This window comes from Micromys minutus (assembly GCF_963924665.1).
Source record: "Micromys minutus genome assembly, chromosome: 19".
Lineage (NCBI taxonomy): Eukaryota > Metazoa > Chordata > Mammalia > Rodentia > Muridae > Micromys > Micromys minutus.
In genome coordinates this window covers 1,059,778-1,082,785 of record NC_137954.1, presented here as the reverse complement: position 1 = coordinate 1,082,785, position 23,008 = coordinate 1,059,778, and the positions used below count along the sequence as shown (strand labels likewise).

Below are 23,008 nucleotides of genomic sequence, written 5' to 3'. Positions count from 1 at the left end.
AAGGGGTCAAAAACAATATAATCCAACATTCTGTATATTTTGTGCTGAAATCTTTACTAGTAAAAAATTCTTGAAAGTGTAAGGGTTTATGATTTGCAAAGACTGATACCCGTACTCAAATAGTATGCTGAGAAGGCTAGGCAGATTCCATGACAGATTTCAAATTGACAGTTAAGGAGATTAGGCTTAAGAACTGGGCTAGTCTAGGCAAGCCCAGGCAAATTAATGACTAATAGAAAAAAACCCAGGCTCCTGCCTTTACTCCCTGATAATGGTTCTGGAATGCCTAGAGATGAGTAAAATAAAGCTCATCTACCCTGGAATTCCAATATGCTTTAAATCAGGCCTACAAACTCAGTTGGTTGTCTCTTTGTCTTGGTAATATTTGAGTCCAGGGCGTCATTCCTTGGTGAATCACAGACTCTTACATTTGGGGGCTCATTCCCAGATTCTCTGGAAACCTGACCAGTGGAGTGTTTTTTTCATTTGGTAAATCCAGGTGCCCAATTGTCTTTTGTCTTGTCCAGATATGTGTTTCTGTTTCATGTTTAATCTGCAGGCCAAGAGGAACAAAATGGAAAAGTAATTTGTCACCTGGCCAGGGGCAACAGAGGGCTCTCCTGACCCCCTACCAGAAACTGGAAAATGTGTGTTTTCCTGGGAATCTCTCTCTCTCTCTCTCTCTCTCTCTCTCTCTCTCTCTCTCTCTCTCTCTCTCTGTTCTCTTTGTTCTCTGGTATTAATTTTTTTTTTCTTCTATAATTTCTAGGATGGGAGAGGCACAAGCACACCACTGGGCTTGGTCCTGAACCATTTTAAGGACTTTTCCTGAATCATAGAAGAGTAAGATATGGTTGTTCATCCCAGCAAACTAACCATCTTTTGTAGGAATGAATGGTCCACCTATGGCCCTAGGAAAAGACTTTCTATCTCCCCATCATTTAAGAAGGTGAAGGTTTAGTTTATGAGGCTTAGGCTACCCAGACCAAGTTCCATATATCACCACATGGCAATATCTGGTTGAGAAGTCCCGTGTTTGGATGAGACCTTCTGTGTTATGAGCATCACTGCTCCTCATCTTTCTTTATCTAAAGGAGGGGTCAGCATCAGCCCCCTGCCTTACCCCACCTTTCTGTTCCAGAGGAGGATCTCTGTCCTGTTATGCCCTGTTTATGAGACCCCCCCTCCCGCCAAGAGACCACCAGGGACCTCAACTCCGAAAGCATAGGAGAGTCTTTTGAGGTCAGACTCGGCCACAACCCTCCATATGCAACAGGTTAGGAATGTGATGCTTGGGTCTAGAGGCTAAGGGCTTATATAGGGAAAATGCAGAAGCCAGGGCTTTCAAGCCTTCACATTATATGATTAGGTAAATGGGTAAAAGAATGTTAACCTTCAAACTGATAATGTTTGTTCAGATAGTAAGGAGAGACTGACCATACATCTGGAAAGGGGCATCTTTGACCTGGGAAGTATTAACTCATCCTGTTATTGGGAGTAGTCTTTTCCTGTTAGATGGTCACAGCTATTATGTCTATTTTCAACTGCTGGGATGCTCAGTGGTCTCTTTTCCAGCACTAAAAGGTGGGGGCCATATCACTCCAAGAACATTAATTTTCTGCTTCCTCCAAGGACAGGAGACAGTAGCCTTTCCCAAGGTTAGAGGCTTAAAATAGAATTTTGAGGACAGGGTGGAATCTGTCCTGCTGTTGCTTTTGGTCTTTACAGTCTCTCTCCTGTGTTTCTGCTCCTACCATTGCTGTTCCAGCCAGCACAGGCAGAAGGAGAAGCAGCCCCTGACTCCCATGATTTCCCTGACTTCACTGGCTCTACTTGGAGTCCATCTCACACTCTGGCTGGTACTGCCCAGAGGGCTGACTCTCTTACAGCCTTACTTCTTCAGGCTATGAGACCCCAGGTGTTTAGGGGAGACAGTTCATGACGTATGTGTCATTTGCCAGTAATGATCTTTACAATCAGAAGTTGCTGAAACCCCCATTTTCAGAAAGACCATCAGCTCTCACAGGTCTTCTAAATTCAATTATGCTGACTCACCTGCCCATCTGGGATGATTATCAGAAATTACTGCAACAGAGGAGAGAGAGAAAGGATCATGGGAGCCGCATGGAAATTGGTTCCAGGAGCAAATGGGCTGCCACTCAGTTCAGGCTGATTTTGGTGTAGCCTTTTCTTTGCCTTGACCTGACTGGGATTTTTAACACTCATGAAGGTAAAAGGATAAAAAAATATAGCCGAACCCCAAGGACCCCAAGCTACCTCATTCTAAAGGAGCCTTAACCCCTGCGCCTAAGTAGCCCTAAATACCTCAAATTCCAGACCCTGCTCTCTGCCAATAAGTAGATATAAGGCCACACTCCTTGCTGTTCCAGAGCCTGCTTTCTGTATAAAACTGGGTGAAAGGGCATAGGACAGGCCCTAGGATACTTGAGCCGAGCCTAGTAAGTTAACAGGAGATAAGCTGACGTGACCACTTATCTGGCTTCTGCAAACTGCACCATAGAAACCCTGCCACCCCTGCCCTAGTGACTTATCCTGACTGCCCGAACCCAGGAGACCGCTCAAATACAGATCTCCAAGACTATAGGGAACTGATTGGTCCATGGAGCGGGGCGGGGGGCAGGGCTTAGATAGTTTAACATGATTGGTCCCCGGAGTGCAGGCTTAGGTGGTTTACGATGATTGGCCTAGAAAACATGGGCTTAGATAATTTAAGATGATTGGTTTGTGATTTGAGGGCTTTGCCATGATTGGTTTGTGATTCACGGGCCTTGTTGTGAACCCTATAAAAGCTGTCCGGATCCTGCACTCGGGGTTCACAGTTCTCTACCCCTGCATGGTGTACAACTGTGGGTCCCAGCGCGCTTGGGCGCTTGGAATAAAAATTCTTGCAGTTTGCACCATACGGCTTTTCCCGAGTGAATTGAGGTGTTGCCTTTCCTAGGACAGAGCATGGAGGTCCTCGCTTTGAGGATCTAACAAAGGTAAGTAGGGGTCTACCAACAGATTCTGTTGGGGTGCAGGGGCTCCCAGAGGCTGCAAGACGGTCCACAAATTTATCTAAGGTGAGCCAGGTGATGCAGGGAAAGAATGAGAGGCACAGTTGAAGAAGTCACAGTAGAAAAATTCTGGCCTGAGAACAGGCGGCCAGGTTCCTGGTTTCATGACTAAAATCTGTTGAGCCTTGAAATTTCCCTTCTTCTCCCTGCCCATGCCTGACAAATAGAGATAAAGGGAACAATGCCCCAGAGGTTTTGACATTTCATCTGATCTCATTTGCTTTCAACAGTATATTGGGGGTTAAATCCTTGAGTAAATAATTCTCAGAAAAGCTGCAGAATGTACTGACTGAAGGTCACCTGACCTTCTGGTCCCAGATGGAGTTCGAATGCCTGTCACATGCTTGCTAATCAATAGATTCAAAGGCCAATATGCTTAGCCAATAAGTTTAAACTGTAACTTTGATGATGTAACCTGTACTCTTAAAAAGAATAAAAAACTGCTTGTAACAGCCTTTCAGGATCTCCTCTCCTCAGGGTGTAGGACGACCCTGATCAATAAACTTCTTGCTTTTGCCATCAATTGCTGCCTCAGTGTCCTTTGACGGGGGGGTAGGGGCTCTCTATGCAAAGACTCTCTGAGTCTATCACAGGGAGTATCTGGAAAGACTTTTAGAAGCCTATAGGACCCACATTCCTTTTGACCCTGAAGAACACCAGTCAGCTGTGAACATGGCTTTTTGCTAACCAAGCTGCTTCTGACATCTGTTGGAAGCTTCAGCCGCCAAATGTTTCAGCATGCTTCTCGTGCCCAAAAACCAGCCTCTATTTGTATTTGAATGGCAAGACATGGAGAGAGGCTTCAAGGGACAACTGACTTGGACATGCATGCCTCAAGGATTCAAGAACTCGCCCACCACCTTTGAGAAGGCACAGCATGAGTACTTGGGTGGGTACCAGTGGGGCCCACCCCCCAAGTAACTGTGCTCCAGTATGTATTGTGGGCCCCTGACTTGGGGACATGCCAGGAAGCCACACAAGAGCTGCTACAGGAGCTAAGTCAACATGGCTACCAAGTGTCTGCTAAGAAGGCCAGCTTTGTCAAATTGAGGTCACCTATCTATGGGCACATATTCAACGGGGGTGGAGTGGGGGGGTGGGCACAACCACCACCTGCTCTCAGATGCCCCTGAAGCAAACCATTCTTAGCATTCCAGGTCGATCAACCCAAAGGCAAATATGGGAATTTCTGGGATCTGCTGGATTTTGTAGACTTTGGATGGCAGGGTTCACTGAGATAGCAGAACCATTATATGAGGTTACCAGGGGTCAAGAAGAAAATGTACCCCTGAAATAGAAATGGCTTTTAAGACTCTAAGAAAAGCCTTATTGGAGGCACCAGACTTAGCCCTACAGACATTCATATGCCTTTCCACCTACATGTGGATCAGAGAAAGGAGATAGAAAAAGGGGTGCTCAACCAAACTTTGGAACCATGGATAAGACCAGTGGCTTATTTATCTAAGAAGCTGGACCTGGTGGCCCAAGGATGGATAACCTGCCTCTGGATGGATAGCTGCCCACTGTCCTGCTAGTCAAGGATGCTGATGAAATAACTATGGGGTAGGAACTTGTTATTACCACCTTCCATGCTATTGAGGGAACCCTCAAGAATCCACCCAACCAGTGGCTGTCCAACATCAGACTGGTGCACTTTCAGGCTCTACTTTTGAATCCTCCTTACATAAGATTAACCCATCTGTACCAAACCCAGCTACCCTGCCACCTGACCTGTCCTCTGATATACTGCCTGATTGTATATAGTTCTGGGGCACATCTGGAACATTATGTCGGATTTGACTGACATACCTTGCCAGACATGGAATGTATCTACTTCACAAATAGGAACAGCTTCATCTAGAATGGAATCAGGTGGGTAGGGGCAGTGATAATGGATGTGGACTCTGTAATTTGGACAACTGCTTTGCTGCTGGGAACTTTAGCCCATAAAGCTGAACTAAAGACTCTAACCCAGGCTTTAAAACTGGCAAAAGGAGCCATAGCTAACATTTACACTGAGAGCAGATGCGATTATTGACTGCTGAAGGAAAAACCATCAAAAATAAGGAAGGAATACTTGCTTTATTGGAAACATTATAGTTTCCTCTCAAAATGGCCATAATTCATTGCTCCAAGCATTAGAAAGAACATCAGAAAAATCCTGAGGGAACAGGCTAGCTGCTAAAGCTGAAAGGGAGGCCTCCCAAGTTTTCACTGCCAGCATACTGGTAGCTTTGCTGCTCCTTATGTTCCCAGCCATTCCTAAATATACTGTTGAAAACAAATGAGATAGATGAATGCCAAAGAGTTTACAGAAGAGACAGATGATTGTTGACCTCTGCAGGCTGCTAAGGAGTTTGTTAAGCAACTCATCCATTAGATTCATCAAGCTTAATACCTGGTCACAAAAAACAAACAAAACAAAACAAAAACTGAAGGAATTGTTGTGAGGGGGAAGGTACAAAATATTTGACTTTGGACACTTGGTTGATCAGGTATTCTCAGACTGTGCCACCTGCCAGGCTGTGAACTACTTAGGTCCCAGCCAAGGAGCCACCCCAACAATCAGAATCAGGGGTCAATGGCCAGTGGCTAATTGAAAAATAGATTATTCAGAAATAAAACCAGAAACATATAGATATAAACATTTGCTAGTTTTTATAGATAACATTTTAGGATGGGTAGATGACTACCCTACAAAGAAGACTGCCAGTGTAATGACAAAGAAACTTCTGGAAGACATATCCTGGTATGGTTTCCCTACCCTGCTTGTGTCTGATAATGGAATGACACTCATCTCTCAGGTAAGTCAATCTCTAGCACAGGTTCTGGGGAGCAATTGGAAATTACATTGCATATACAAACCCCAGAGTTCAGGGCAAATAAGAAGATAAATTAAACCTTAAAGGAGGCGTTGATTAAATCAACCCCTAAAACTGGCAGTGACTGGGCATTTCTCCTACCTTATGTCTTTTTTTTTTCTTGTTTCAAGTTTATTTGTAAAAACAGCATAGGACACTGGTCATCTGCAATAGTGTGTAGGTGGGTGTGTCATGGCAGTCTGTCCATCTGTCTTCACTTTGGCAGGGGCCTTTTCTACGGAGCCTTCACAGGGGCCTGGGCACCTTTGGGAGCCTGAGCTGGAGCCGAAGCCTGGGCCTTAGCTGGAGCTTTGGCCTCTGCCTTGGTTTGAACCTTGGGCTTTGGTTGGCAGAGCCTACGACCCTTGGCCATGTAGCTTCAAATCCTCTTCCCAAGCTTGGGGTGAGCGATGAAAGCCAAACGGCTGAGTTTGCGGCTGGGGCCCTTTGGCATCTTGGGCTTGATGACCTCAGGCTTCTCAAGGGCCTTGATGGCCTCTGTGCGTGCACTCACTGCCTTTGCATTGTTGGCCTGCATCTTCTTCAGATCTTTCTTGTGCTTCTTGGCAAAACGCATGTTCCTCAGGAACTTGGGATCAACCCCCTTAAGAGATTCGTATCTTTGTGACCGGGGTTTCTTGATGCCATTCCTGTGCCATTTTCGGGACTGGTTGTGGGTGGTGTGGTTCTTGGACTTGGCCATGTCTGCACGGTAACCCAAGGCTTCCGCAGCGCCTGGGACCGGAAGAGAAAGAGCCTACCTTATATGTCTTATATAAGGCCAGGAACACCCCCTATACTTTAGGTCCCCCGCCCTTGAGATCCTATAAGGGAGGCCTCCTCCCATGCTGCCTAACCTCCAGTCTTGGCTGAATATGACAAACATAAGTTTTTAAAGTCCCTGGAAGCTCTCTACAGGGTTCAGAAGCAACTCTACCATCTTTCACGCTTATGAGCTTGCTTCTCCTCATAATCCCCATTGCTTTGAACAGATGACAAAGTCTAGATTAAGAGACATAACCACAGGGGAAAAGTGCACTAAAAGCCGCTGAGCCACCGCCCACTTCTAACAGCTAGTGGAGCGGCCAGAGAAGCACTATCCAGGTGAGTGGCACTCTGAGCACTAACCAGGAAAATGGCAGACAACTTTTCACTTAATGATGCCTTAGCTGGCTCTGGAAACCCAAACCCTCAAGGATATCCACAGGGTGCATTGGGGGAACCGGCCTGGGGCAGGAGGTTACCCAGGGACCTACTATCTTGGGGCCTACCCAGGACAGGCTCTTCTAGGTCCTTATCCTGGACAGGCTCCTCCTAGTGCCTATACCGACCCAACTGCTCCTGGAGCCTTTTCAGGGCAACCTGGGGACCTGGAACCTACCCTAGTGCTCCTGGGGCTTATCCTGCTGCTGGCCCCTATGGTGCCCCTGCTGGACCACTGACTGTGCCCTGGATCTGCTGTTGCCTGGAGGAGTCATGCACCTCATGCTGATTACAGTCATGGGCACAGTGAAACCCAGCGCAAACAGTATTACTCTAAATTTCAAGAGAGGGAATGATATCGCCTTCCTCTTTAAACAACCCCAACTCCTCCCCCCTCACACACACACACACCCCTTCAGTGAGAACAACAGAAGAGTCTTGTCTAACATGAAGCAGGACAGTAACCCGGGGAAAGGAAGAAAGACAGCTTTCCCCTTTGAGAGCGGCAAACCATTCAAAATACAGGTCCTGGTTGAAGCTGACCACTTAAATGTTGCAGTCAATGATGCTCACCTGTTGCAGTACAACCATCAGATGAAATTCAGGGAAATCAGCTAATTGGGGATCGTTGGTGATGTAGTCCTCACCAACGCTTCCCACACCATGATCTAAACCAGAAGGGGCCACACCAAAACTGGCCCCGTGTGCATTATGAGCGGAAAACTTTATTATGAGTTTTTCTCTCTCATCCTTCTTGTAAGACATCCATTTAATAAACAGTCTCATACTGAGGGAAAAAAAAAGACATAACCACAACACTCTGCAACCTCTATGGAAAGAACCTCAAACCATGATCTTGATCATGCCTATGGCTGTTAAGGTGGACGGGATCAGGATGTGGATGTACCACTTCCACCTTAAGCCTTCCAGGAGAGAAATGTTCTAGCAATTCAGGTTCTAGCAGAGGAGACTTTAAGGAGAACTGCCACAAATAATGAAAGTTCACCCCACACCCTGCTGATTTGCTGAAACTGCAACTCCACTTCAGTTCTTGATCCTGCTTGCTTGCTGCTTATGTTTTGCTGGACCAGCCACTAGGCCCCTTACTATCTTATTACCTTCAGCGGAGGTCGATGAACCTTTTCAAGTTCACAGTGGCTGACAAGAAGACTGATTGGACTGCAGGTTCTTAACTCCTCTCTCCCCGGACTTAACACAGAATTGTTGGTTACCATACAAAGACTGCATTGGAAATAAGATACCCACAGCTTATTTCCACCTTTGCAACCACACTGTAACCCCTACTGTTACAGGATATATGTTGCCCCAGAGAATGCTTGATGGACTTGTACCTCAGGGCTTACACCTTGCATTTATGACTTGGTTATAAATACAACTGGGGTTTTTTTATTATATATATATATATATATATATATATATATATATATATATATATATATATATATATCATGAGTACACTGTTACTGTCTTCAGACATACCAGAAGAGGGCATCAGATTGCATTACAGATAGTTGTGAGCCACCATGTAGGTGCTGAGAATTGAACTCAGGACCTCAGGGAAGGCAGTCAGTGTTCTTAACCGATGAGCCATCTCTCCAGTCCTGGATTTTTATGTTCTAATACAGCTTGTACCCAGAGTGACTCATTACTCTGGGGAGTATGTCTTCAACCTGCTAACACCTCTAAACAATTGAATTTAAAACATGTCCATTTCCACTGTGTTACTAGGCTCTCTTATTGATATAGGGATGGCTGGAGCTGCTAGTGTAGGGGCCTCAGAAATCAAGGATTCTAGATGGCCAATTACTGAAAAGGGGGAATGAGAATGCTAGGCTGATTCTATAACCGACTTCAAATTGGCAGTTAAAGAGACTAGGTCTAAGAACTGACTAAGTCCAGGCAAGCCCAAGCAAGTCAGTTCCTAATAGAACCCCTGCTCCCCCCCTTCTCCCCAAACTCCAGACTTCATGTCCTGATAATAGTTCTGGAATTCCTAGAGATAGAGTAGGATAAAGCACATTTAACTTGGAATTCCAATGTGCTTTAAATTGAACCTGCAAGCTCACTTGTTTATCTCTCTATCTTGGTAATGGGAGACCCCAGCATACTGAATGAAGGCAGACTACAGGGTAAGTCTTAGAAGGTATAGAGCTGGGTTGAAAGGAGGGCATTCTACCAAGGGTTTGTTAAGTCCACTGAGAATGGGCACAGATTATGAGGAAAGGCCATAGCAGATGGTTGGCTATACAGCTGGGGATGAGACTGGGGGAGATGGGGTATAAGGAATGAAGGGTGAGGTAAAGATCTGCAGTTAGCTTATTTGATTCCCTGGTCTGTGTGACCTATTGGTTCCCAGGGAGTGCCTGCTGGGTTTAGGGGTGGGATAAAGCAATAAGTGGTGGAAGGAGGGTGGTTAAAAGCAGGTGATCTGTGTGACCCATTGAAGATAGGGAAAGAGGGACATGATAGATGGCAGCAGGTTTTTCTGCAGCAGAACTGTGGATGAGACTAGGGGATTGGATTTGAAGGAACTGAGGGAGAGGTGATGATCTTCAGGTAGCCTATGTGCTTCATGGGTAGGAGTGGCCTGTTGCTTCCCTGCAACAGCAATCCTATCCTTATTAGAAACATAAGAACGATCTACCAAGGTGATGAAAGGTGATCCATATGTCATGGATATTGAAAATTAATATTAAAATTCTCATAAAAAGCAACAGATTTTGTTCAACCCCTATCTTTTTTAATCATTAAAACATTTAATCTCCCTTTCCATATTATATTAATATTCATATTACAAGGCATTCCATTCACAAATATTACAGTTTGATAAAAATTTTAAACACACACACACACACACACAGAAGTCTACACCAGATTCAATCACTTTACTAAATCATTAAAATAAAGTCCTGAAAACATTATCATCATTTTCTTAAAGCAATAGGTCTGAGGCACTCTGGGAAAAATGACTTGAAGTATGTGTCAGTGTTCAACCCCTATCTAATTAATAAGACATTCATAAAACTAGAATGAAAATGAAAATTCACATGGAAATGTAGAAGACCCAAAATAGTTAATTCAATATTAAGCATAAAAAGCAGTGCTAAATTTCAAAGTGTAACATAGACACTATTATCCAAACAACAGTATAGGCATAAATATAGACATAGAACAGAGGACCTCAAAAATAAGAATGGGTATGTGTCACGAACTGATTCTTGAAAAAGATATTATATTCAAAATATGGTGATATATATAAACTGGATATCTCCATGTAGATAATTAAATATATATCCTTATTTCTTATTCTATACAAAAAAATTAGTCTAAAGTTAGTCAAATATCTCAAGAATTATAACTTAAAAACATGTCAGCATTGTCCTTTATGGGAAATATTATAAAGAGTAGTAAGGAGCTCTTATCAGGCAGAAACTCAGAAATCAGGAATATCAGTGTGAATGGGAGAGTGCAGTCTCATTTTCTAAAAAGATGAAACTGGAAAAGGTTTCCCCACTTTGTGGGTTCTTAGTTTTTAGGATTTATACTTTGGTTCCTTTTCCTTTTTGATCCTGAGTATTTGGTCAGTAGACAACACTGAGCTCTGTCTCTAACTCTAGAGATTAGCCTGGCTTGAGGTGCCGAAGATGATTAATAAATACTTGTTAGGATGAATTATTGGTAGTAACTGAGCTGTAATGCTATGGACAGAAAGACTATTATAAGAATTATAAGAGTCATATATTCCCAGTTGAGATACAAATGTCTGCTTGACTTAATCATAAGGGTATGCTTTTGTGAAGAAAGTGAGGTAATATAGAAATTAATTTTGCCATTAAATAATCCAGAACATTTTGTGACATTTTGAAGTTAGTGCCAATGTAGCATATGAAAACTATATTTTTCCAATATGTCAACTCTCACAAAATGTGAACTTCCTGATCCCTACTGCCAACTGCTAGGATTATAGGCTGTGCTGCTCCTCTAAACATTTAGAATTTACTTTACAATTTTTAAAAAATTTGTGTTGTTATAAATTAGATGATTTTATTGATGTATTTCTAGCTTATTTTATGTACAAATAGTAAACAGATTTTTCCTTTATAATCTTATCTGCTGATATACTTCTGATTACTAGCTATTGATCCAATTTCAATAACAAAGTTTATTGACTTACAAAGTCCTTCCCTGTGTGCTACTAATACATATGCACAAACAAGATTTATTTATTGACTTCACACCTATGTCACTGAAGCCAGGACTGGTTCAGAGGTAAATTCTGGAGCAGATCAGTTAGTAGCACTTTCCTTAATCTTTTTTTTGCTGTTGTTGTTATTTACATGGATGACACTGTAATACCATGACTCTGCAGGATATCTAATGTGAAATTCAACTTTCTTTACTATTACAAATGAACCAGAGAGAATCAGGTCCTTCAATCAAACCACTTTTTCCTCAGTCAATCACAAGACAATTACAAGAAATAGAAATGGCAAAACTCTAGCTGTAATTGAGTTTTTGGTTTCAATCTTGTCATAGTTGCCAACAATGCAATACATTGCTCTAATTTCACAGTATTCAGGCTCTCAGATGCATCTAAGCTTCAAGTGACAGTAGAAATAATTATTGTAGATGTAGATATGGATGCTCACAGCCAACCATTGGACTGAGCATGGGTACCCCAATGAAGGAGTTAGGGAAAGGACTGAAGGATCTGAAGGGGTTTGTAACCCCACAGGGAGAACAACAATATCAACCAACCATACTTCACAAAGCTCCCAGGGACCAAACCGCCAACTAACAGATGGAGGGACCCATGGCTCTAGCTGCATATATAGCAGAGGATGGCCTTATCTTGCATCAATGGGAGGGGAATGCCAGGCTAGTAAAGTTGGAGTGGGTGGATGGGTTGGTGAGTACCCTCATGGAAGCAGAGGGAGGGGTTATGGGATAAGGCATTTGCAGAGAGGAAACCAGGGAGGGGAATAACATTTGAAATGCAAATAAATAAAATATTCAATAAAAAAGAAATAATTGTTCTTTACCAATGTCATTTAAGACAGACAATATTTATAAGACTTATTTCTTTTGATTTTTGAAATTATAATTTTTCCATTCCTTTTCCTTTTTCCAAACCCTTCTATATAGACTTCTTTGCTCTCTTTCAAATTTATGGGCTCTTTTCCCTTCAAACACACACACACACAATACACACACTTCTACACATATAGGTACAACTTGTCTAGTCTGTACAATGTTACTTGTAGTTACTTGTATATATATTTTCAGGACTGACATTTGATATTATATAGCCATTTTGTTTGCTTATTTATGGAGACTAATTCTCGCACTATCAGCATTTCTTAATTGTCTACAGTTCCTTAGTTAGGGTTGAGACCTCCTAGTCTCACCTTACTGCATCCACATTAGCTTGTCTATTTTATTTGTTCTGTTCACTTTATGTTTAGCCAGTCATGTTGGTGCCTTAATGGGCACTGCTTCTGACATTCCTAGGAAACAAAAACCTCTTAACAAACTCCCCAATTTTCTCACGTTAAACTCCTTCTGCTACCTTGTCCCCAGTGTTCCTTGAGCCTTAGTTGTATTATAGATTTATCCCTTAGGAGTGGGATCCACAAATCTTCAGTTTGATTGGTTGTGATTTTCTTTAATGGTCTCCTTCTATTGAAAAAAAAATTCCTTAATGAAGGGTGGAGACAACAATTATCTGTGGGTTAGGGCCCACATTAGAATGTAGTTAAAAAATACAATGGTTTAGTAAAGTAGTACTAGTAGGTTCATTTTTTGTGCTGACTAGTTTTATCAACTGGACACAAACTACAGTTATCTGTAAGGAAACAACCTAACAAAGGAAGTTAATTTTTATGGTACTGATGTCATATAATCTAATGGTCCTCCTATAGCAATGCATATATTGAAAGAAAAGTGTTTCTGTTTATGTCAAGGAATGGTCTTTAGACCATTGCCTTTCTCTGCTCTGATTCACGATGAAGATTTCTATGCCATAGATATTCTGTGGTGTGTCATGATCAAATAGTCCATGTATTGATTAAGGACTGATCCATAAGGACTCTGACATTCTAAGGTTAATTTCTTAGTAATAAGTAAGGGTCTGTCACCCACTAAAATATAGAAAGCAGGAATGAGCGTGTATTGGCCCTGAAATTGTATTACTGTTGTTGTTGACAATCAAGTAATAATAAATATTTGTTCAGGTAACATACTAAAGCCCAGAATTTAAAACACATTCAAACAAACAAAAAACAAAAATAAAAACAATGGGAGCAGGTTTTATAAATCAGAAGAAACTGTGATTTTTTTTTTCAAATACTTAAACCATGTACTGCTTCTAATCAAAAATGCGGTTATAAATACGTGTTTGGATTTTTGTGGTTTTGGTTGGCTGAATTACTTTGGTTGTTTTCAAGGCAGCTTTGCTTGGAACTCATTATATAGCATAGGCTTGTGTAGGTTCCCAGTAATCCTCTTGCTCAGCATCTCTGAAAGTAGCATGATAACAGGTATGTCAAGTTAGTATCAACTCCCCCTTCATGGCCTGAGTGCATTTTGTTCCCTGTGAGTACTGGAAAAATGAAAAAAAAATGTTTAATAATTACATGTTGTAGATGATATCTAGTGTGGTGGGCAAGAATTCACTAGAAAATTTAAATTCCTGACCTAGAGTGGGAGAATTAATTCTTAGCATGCAGAAGGGAATTACATGATTCTAGACAAAGAAACAGAGATAGCCACAATTTGGGCTCTGAGTTCCCCTGCCATAAATAGAAGCTTGATTTAATTGTTTTAAGGCAAGAAGAAGAGAATATAGATTTTGCCTGAGTCACCTGGAAAATTCTGCCTCAAGTGAATCAAACAACAACAACAACAACAAAAAAAAAAAAAAAGATAAGGATTTATTATGCCATCCTTCGCATGGCACAAATGAAAACTTAGGATTGGTTTTTATTAAAATTGGCTCATAAAATTTTTTCACTTCCTCAAAGAGCAAAATTTCATCCTAACTAGTCTGTATACCCTACACAAACTAAAATAATCCATACAGATATCTTGATGATACTTAAATTTTGTTTTGAGATTTGTATATTGCAGAATGTACAACTTTGGTGAGATTCAGTGTCAGAAATGCTGAACTGATCTGCTCGAACTTCTGATGTCATGGATTTTCAGAAAGATGCAGCCAGAACACAGACATCAGAGACTAATAACTTAGTTTGACGTTCTTAAGGCCTGACTACCCCATTTTCCTTACTCTTCCCCACCCCTTCAAAGATACCCCAATGCCAATATTTAGCAGGAAGAAGTTATGAAGAGTCATCATCTGGTCCCTGGGCTTGAGGTCTGGGGGTGGTTATTCTAGGTTGTCTTTCTGGAAAATTTAGAAATGATCATAATTTGAACAGGGAGGAAATATCTAGAATTGATTGTGTAGCCACAATCTAATTTTGTAGAAATCCTTATTATTGTTAGTAAGTTGAAGATATAATTTCTTACATTGGTACAGAATTTATGTTGATACAAATTTAATGTTTTCATTGCTATGAATTTCTTCTATTGATACAAAAAAATTAAGAATACAAAGCTTAGATCTAGTTCCTTTATAACTGCCTTTACAAACTGATTTTGGATGATTAAACTTATGAGTTAAAGACCAGATAGCAAAGTTGTGGCTCTGAATTAATTGTAAGGGTGTTTTCAAGATATTTTAATTAGAAATAGCTGAGAATAGTTAAAATACAACAGTCCAGATTACTTTGCATAAACAGTTTTCAGAGATGTTAGAAATCTGCGAATTTGACATTTAATCTTATTAGTCATTTGTTGTTGAGACATATCTGCTCCTGAGAGGACCCCATCCTTGGGTTCAAAGAAGAAACTGAGCGTTTTAGTCTCAGGTGAGGTTGTATATCATGGCAAGGTATTCACTGGGCAGAAATTACTATTCATCTACAGACAAATTATTGTCCAGAAAAAGGACACACTATGTGAGCTAGTTAACTGGTAATTTCTGCCGAGACAGGGTGATCAGTCCTTTATAATTTCGTGTTACAAAGAATTGTCAGATGATCCTGGGCCAAGCAGCCACAGATTGATGCTCCCACATGTCTGTGTAGGCAGGCAGCTGTCTCTACAATTTGTTTCAGTTTGGGAAGCTGTCTTTGAGGGTTGTTTTGATTTGCATTTCCCTGATGGCTAATGATGTCAAGCACTTCCTTAGATGCTTCTCAGCCATTCTATATTCCTCAGTTGAGAACTTTTTGTTTAGCTCTGTACTCCATGTTTTAATAGGGTTGTTTGATTCTCTGGTGTCTAACTTCTTGAGTTCTTTGTATAACTTGGATATCAGGCCTCTATCAGATGTGGGGTTGGTAAAGATCTTTTCCCAATATGTTGGTTGCTGTTTTGTTTTCTTGGCAGTGTTCTTAGCCATACAGGAACTTTGCAATCTCATTAAGTCCCGTTTTTCAATCTTTGACCTTAGAGCTTGAGCCATTGGTGTTCTGTTCAGAAAATTTTCTCCTGTGCCTATGTGTTCTAAGGTTTTCCCTACTTTCTCTTCTAATAATTTCAGTGTACTTGGTTTAATGTGGAGATCTTTGATCCACTTGCACTTGAGCTTTGTACAAGGAGATAAGAAAGGGTCTATTTTCATTCTTCTGCATGCTGAGTGCCAGTTGGACCGACACCATTTTTTGAATAGGCTGTCCTTTTTCCATTGAATGTTTACAGCTCTTTTGTCAAAAATTAGGTGACTATATATGTGAGGGCTCATTTCTGGATCTTCTATTCTATTCCATTGATCCACGTGCCTATCTCTGTACCAGTACCATGCAGTTTTTAGCACAATTGCCTTGTAGTATAGCTTGAGCTCAGGGATAGTGAATCCTGCAGATGTTTTCTTGTTGAGGATGGATTTTGCTATTCCAGGACTTTTGTTATTTCAGATGAAACTGCACATTGCTCTTTCCAACTCAATAAAGAATTGGATTGGTATTTTGATGGGGATTGCATTGAATCTTTTGGTAGGGTGGCCATATTTAAAATGTTGATCCTTCTAATCCATGAACATGGGAGATCTTTCCATTTTCTGAGATCTTCCTCAATTTCCTTAAGAGATTTGAAGTTCTTGTCATACAGGTCCTTCACTTGCTTAGTTAGAGTCACACCAAGGTATTTCATATTGTTTGTGACTATTGTGAAGGGTATCTTTTCCCTAATTTCTTTCTCCACATGTTTGTCCTTTGAGTAGAGGAAGGCTACTGATTTGTTTGAGTTAATTTTATATCCAGCCACTTTGCTGAACTTGTTTATCAGCTGTAGAAGTTCTCTAGTGGAATTTTTGGGGTCACTTAAGTACATTATCATGTCATCTGCAAACAGTGATGTTTTTTCTTCTTCCCTTCCAATTTGTTTCCCTTTGATTTCCTTTTGCTGTCTAATTACTCCAGGCAACTTCCAGTACTATGTTGAATAGGTAGGGGGAGAGTGGGAAGCCTTGTTGAGTCCCTGATTTTAGTGGGATTGCTTCAAGTTTCCCACTGTTAAATTTGATGTTGGCTGTTGGTTTGCTGTATATTGCTTTTTATTATGTTTAGGTATGGGCCTTGGATTCCTGTTCTTTCCAAGACTTTTAACATGAAGGGATGTTGAATTTTGTCAAATGCTTTTTCAGCATCTAGTAAGATAACCATGTAGTTTTTTTCTTTGAGTTTGTTTATATGGTTGATTACATTGATAGATTTCTGTATAGTAAACCATCCCTGCATCCCAGGGATGAATCCTACTTGATCATGGTGAATGATTGTTTTGATGTGCTCTTGGATTTGGTTTGCAAGGATTTTGTTGAGTATTTTTGCATCAATGTTCATAAGTGAGATTGGCCTAAAGTTCTCTTTCCTTGTAGGGTCTTTGTGTGGTTTAGTAATGAGGGTTATAGTAGCCTCGAAAAATGAGTTAGGTAGTGTTCCATCTGATTCTATTTTGTAGAATAGTTTGGAGAGTATTGGTATTAGGTCTTTAAGGAATGTCTGATAAAATTCTGCACTGAACCCATCTGGACCTGGGCTTTTATTGTTGGGAGGCTATTGATGACTGCTTTTCTTTCTTTAGGTGTTATGGGATTATTTATATGGTTTTCCTGGTCCTGGTTTAACTTTAGTATCTGGTATCTGTCTAGGAATTGATCAATTTCCTCCAGATTTCAGCTTTGTTGAATATAGGCTTTTGTAGTAGGATCTAATGATTTTTTGAATTTCCTCAGTTTCAGTTATTATGTCTCCATTTTCCTTTCTGATTTTGTTAATTTGTATACTCTCTCTTTGCCCTCTAGTTAGTCTGTCTAAGGGTTTATCAATCTTGTTAGTTTTCTCAAAGAACCAGCTCTTGGTTTTGTTGATTCTATGAATGTTTTTTTTTTTTTTTTTTTTTTTTTTTTTTTTTTTTTTTTTTTGTGTTTCTATTTCGTCAATTTCTGCTCTGAGTTTGATTATTTCTTTCCACATACTCCTCTTGGGTGTATCTGCTTCTTTTTGTTCTAGAGCTTTCAACTGTGCTGTCAAGTTGCTAGTGTATGCTTTCTCCAGCTTCTTTTTGGAAACACTCACCTCTCAGTACTGCTTTCATTGCATCCCATAGGTTTGGGCATGTTGTGTTTTTGTTTTCATTAAATTCTAGAAAATCCTTCATTTCTTGCATTATTTTCTCTTTGACCATGCTATCGTTTAATAGAGCATTGTTTAGTTTCCATGTGTATATGGGCTTTTTGTTGTCTTTGTTGTTATTAAAGACCAGCTTTAGACCATGGTGATCTGAAAGGATGCATGGGAGTATTTCAATATTCTTATACTTATTGAGGCTTGTTTTGTGACTGATTTTATGGTCAGTTTTGGAGAAGGTAGCATGAGGTGCTGAGAAGAAGGAGTATTCTTTTGTTTTAGGATGGTATGTTCTATAGATGTCTATTAATTCCAATTGTTTCATAACCTCTGCTAGTTTCACTGTGTCCTTGTTCAGTTTCTGTTTCCATGATCTGTCCATTGATGAGAGTAGGGTGTTGAGGTCTCCCACTATTATTGTGTGGGGTGCAATGTAATTTTTGAGCTTTAGTAGGGTTTCTTTTATGAATATGGTTGCTCTTGTATTTGGAGCATATGTGTTAAAGATTAAGAGTTCCTCCTGACAAATTTTCCCTGTAATGAGTAAAAAGTGTTATCTTTTTTGATAACTTTTTGTTGAAAATCTCCTTTATTTGATATTAAAATGGCCACTCTAGCCTGCTTCTTGGGGTCGTTTGCTTGGAATGTTTTTTCCCAACCTTTTATTCTGAGACAGTGTCTGTCTTTGTCTCTGAGATGAGTTTCCTGTATGCAGCGAAATGCTGGATTCTGTTTATGTATCCAGTCTGATAGCCTACATCTTTTTATTGGGGAATTGAGTCCATTTATGTTAACAGATATTATGGAATAGTGGTTGCTGTTTCCTGCTACTTTTGCTTTTAGAAATAGAAGTGTGCTTGTTTGTCTTTCTTCTTTTGGTTTTCTTGCTTAGGTATTTTCTTGTTTTTACTAGGATGTAGTTTCCCTCCTTGTATTTGGTTTTCCACCTATAATTCGTTGTAGTGCTGGGTTTGTGGTCAGATATTGTGTAAATTAAATTTTGTCTTGGAATATCTTGGTCTCTCCATCTAGGGTGATTGAGAGTTTTGTTGGGTAGAGCAGCTTGGGCTGACACTTGTGTTCTCTTAGCATCTGCATGATATCTGTCCAGGATCTTCTAGCTTTTATAATCTCTTTTGAGAAATCGGGTGTAATTCTGATTGGTCTGCCTTTATATGTTCCATGACTTTTTCTGTTACTGCTTTTAGTATTCTTTCCTTGCTTAGGGCACTTGGCATTTTGACTATTATGTGTCGGGAAGAATTTCTTTTGTGTTCCACTCTATTTGCAGTTCTGTAGGCTTCTTTTATGCTCAAGGTCATCTCATTCTTAAGTGTAGGGAAGTTTCCTTCTACAATTTTGTTGAAAATATTTACTGTGCCTCTTAGTTGATATTCTTAGCCCTCTTCTATTCCTATTATCCTTATGTTTGGTCTTCTCATTGTGTCTTGAATCTCCTGGACATTTTGGGTTAGGAGCTTTTTGGTTTTTGCCTCTTCTCTGAATGTTTTGCCTATGTTTTCAATGTTGTCTTCAGCCCCCGGTATTCTTTCTTCCATCTCTCGTAGTCTGTTTGAGATGCTTGTATCTATGACTCCTGATTTCTTTTTTAGGTTTTCTACCTCTAGGATTGTCTCTTTTAGTGTTTTCTTTATTATTTCCAGTTCCATTTTAAATTCCTTCCTCAATTCCTTCATCTCTTGGTTCTGTTTTCCTCTAGGTGTTTATTTCTTTGGCTGTTTTTCTTGTTTCTTCTTTAAAAGCTTCTATTTCTTTATGCTTTTCCTTCCGTTCTTGTTTAAGGATCTCTATCATCATCTTGAGGTAAGATTTCAGGTCTGAGTCTTCTTTTCCTGGACTGTTCGGCATTCTGCCATTTGCTTTTATGGGAGATTTGGGTTCTAATGTTTCCAGGTTGTCTTGGTTTCCCTGGGGTATGCTCTTTTGCTTTCCTCTTGCCATCTTGTTGTTTGTGATTATACCTAGTCTTGTTGTCAGTGATAGGTTCCCGTCTCTCCCAATGTGTCCCTGGATCTCTGCTGTTCCTAGTGCCAGATGGCCTGAGTGCCTGTTCTGCAAGCATGGGCCCTCAGTTTTGAAACCAAGTCTCTAAGGCAGAGTTCCTGTTTTTTTGAACCAATGGGCATGGGTGCTTCCTGGGCACTAAATCAGACCTCTCAGCACCTGGCTACTCTCAGCCCAGTCTCACCAGGCCTGTGTCCCTGGATCTCAGTTTTTTCTGGTGGCAGGTGGCCCTATCACTTGTTCTGCACACACGGGCCTGCCAGGTGGAAATAGAGACCCTAAGGCAGGGTTCCTGTTCCCCTGAATCAATTGCGGGGGGCACAGACCTCTCTGCTCCCTGGCTACTTGCTGCCCAGTCTCATCAGGCCTGTGTCCCTGGATCTCCTGCTTTGAATATTTACAAAGCTGTCTTGAAGCTAGATGATTTCAGGCTTCTGTTTTACTCTTTGGTGTTGCACTAAACATTCTTAAATTTTTGGTTTTTCATGTAGATTTGAGAACATTCTTGCCAACTTTTAGAAAACAGATTGCTGGGAGTTTGGTTGATAATGTGTTGGATCAGCCAACTGAGTTTGGTTGATAATGTGTTGGGTTAGTCAACTTAGTTAGAGGTGGCATGTTGACAAGCTTTATAACTTGTAAAAAATAGGCTTAATATTTGTTCTTGTGTAGTGTCTGTTTTCCCATGAGCCATTAGCATATTTTAGCTATCTTACATTTTCTGATAATTATAAAACCTGTATTATAGCTGAGTCTCCTAGTATTTACTTTTCTCCAAAGGTCATAATGCTTGCAGTCCCTTGGTTTCTTTAGTTCACTTTGGGTGTTAATAAGAAAATCTTCTAAAGCACAGCCGTCACTCTGCAGTGTTTCTAGTATGAGTCTGTTCTCTTACTGAAGTCTTGTTGACACTGTGCTAGGCAGTGGCAAAAGACAAATAATTAATGCTCTTATGATTAAATGTGAGCCTTTTTGTGGTGACATGTTCCTGGCTGTTAGCATTTAAAGTGTTTCTAAACTCTTAGCATTTTCCTCCTGCTTGCCACACATGTGAGAAAAAACTTAAGTGAAACCAGGGTTAAAAAATTGCCTCTCCACCTAGAAGTCTGGTAAAGTACTTTTCATAAAAGCTAGTTCTTGTTTGCAGCAAAAACACATCTCAGAATGGTCACTTTCCCTCTCCTCTTGCCAAACACATGAAGTCATTTTTCTTGGCTCATCTCCATGAGACCTGGTGGCATTCCTGGAGGCAAAGCTCATGAAAGACGAAGAGCTATAAAACTGCAGCCCTAGGAGGTTCTTTTCCAAGGGTAGTTCATACCTTGTCCACAACAATTTGTCAAAATTCCCAGGACACACACTACCCCAGTTCATGATTCCAATACTTTCTGCTCCAGGTAAATTGATCTCAATGTGTTTCTCTTTAGTCTAGTTTCCTGTTTCTCCAGACTATGGGTGTGAAATTGGATTGTGAACTAATTCTCTGATGGGCTCAAGAGAAGTCTTTAGATTTTATCTTGATATTTTTTTTTTCTCTTATTGTAAAATGAGAGTGATATTTCCTCATCTACCTGTCAGGTTTTGTTTTAGTCTGGGCCCTTTATTTCTTTTTGTATATTAGGCCATGAATTCATAGAGAATGAGCTCTAGTAGCTCTGACTCTTTTCTCTTAGTCCTCACAAAGTGGGCTTCTCTAGGTGGTGCAGGCGCTGGCACTTCAGCTGAATCCAGGTTCCCTTTTCTTTGTATGTTTCTTCTTCTTCTTCTTCTTCTTCTTCTTCTTCTTCTTCTTCTTCTTCTTCTTCTTCTTCTTCTTCTTCTTCTTCTTCTTCTTCTTCTTCTTCTTCTTCTTCTTCTCCTTCTTCTTCTTCTTTTTCTTCTTCTTCTTCTTCTTCTTCTTCTTCTTCTTCTTCTTCTTCTTCTTCTTCTTCTTCTTCTTCTTCTTCTTCTTCTTCTTCTTTCTTCTCCTCCTCCTTCCTTTTTCCTGATCATTCTCCTTCACCTACTACTTTAGGAAGCTGTCTCTTCTCTTCAAGTGTTTGATGTGTTCAGTCCTCACATTGATCCTCTTAGCCATAATCTTGCCCTTAACTTGTTTGTTTCAGTGATGCCCACAGCATGCTGGGTAACATTGTAGATTCTTCCAGTTTGCCGTAAAACTTCCAGGGCATTCCTTTCTGAACAGTGCCCATTCCCTAGATGTCTACAGTACCATCCTTCTTGTAGAGTCACATGTATGTCGTCAAAGGAACAACTCCATGTTTTCTAAAAGGCCTAGAGAACAAATGCCAAGTGCCTCTCCTCTTTCCCATTGTGTTCGTCATTTTGGTGAGTTATCTGGAAGATGGCTGCTGTGGCTGACATACCTGTCAGTTTTAAAGCTAGAACTTCTTGCATTTTTTAAAGGTACATTTCCAAGTCACAAATCTTGAAAAGTGTATTTCACCTGTAGGAATGATAGAACAATAGTGTGCTCTTTAACTTATATGTTTAATCAAAATTATTTATTATTAATAGCTGAAATAAGAACATAAGATACCATACAAAGATATACCCCTATTTAGTGATACAGATGTACCTGTATTCAGTGAAGCAGCTACAGGTTTTTGTTCTTCAAATCAGAAAATTCTAATCAATGCTATTTGTTTACATTTAAAAGAGAAAAATGTATAGTGAATTACTGATGTTTGACTTGTATTATCATATACATTCCTGAAAAATTACTTTTGGTTCTATTAGACATTTGCATATCATGATTTTATAGCATTCAGTTTTAGATGTTTACAGAAAGTTTTTTTTAAATTAGTTTCTGGTTCTATTCACTTGAAATGTTCTTTTTACTGTCTTTATGGACTGATCTTGCCATCAGGTGAAAGTCAGTCTATATTAGATGGGTCAGCACAGTGGTTTATAGAGGATGTTCCTTGGAAATCATCCTAGTTTGAAAAGGTTAGCATTCTATATGGGGGGCTACCATGAAGTCCATATGGACCTCACTAAACCAAAGCTAAGTGATTTGTCAATTACATTTTTCATAATTGGCCAGATGTTAATGCCACTTATGAGTTCAGACAAATCACAGGTGAGAGAAGGCTGATTTGAAGGTGATAATGTTTTCTAAATTCATGTC

At 40.3% G+C, this 23,008-nt stretch overlaps 2 pseudogenes across 2 annotated transcripts; one reads left to right on the top strand and one right to left on the bottom strand.

Annotated features, from left to right (window-relative positions):
• Positions 1–6,171: 6,171 nt before the first annotated feature.
• On the bottom strand, positions 6,172–6,641 carry LOC308433438 (large ribosomal subunit protein eL29-like; annotated as a pseudogene). Its single transcript has one exon. The product of its transcript is annotated as a large ribosomal subunit protein eL29-like (transcript).
• Positions 6,642–7,073: 432 nt separating this feature from the next.
• On the top strand, positions 7,074–7,813 carry LOC308433057 (galectin-3-like; annotated as a pseudogene). Its single transcript has one exon. The product of its transcript is annotated as a galectin-3-like (transcript).
• Positions 7,814–23,008: the final 15,195 nt, after the last annotated feature.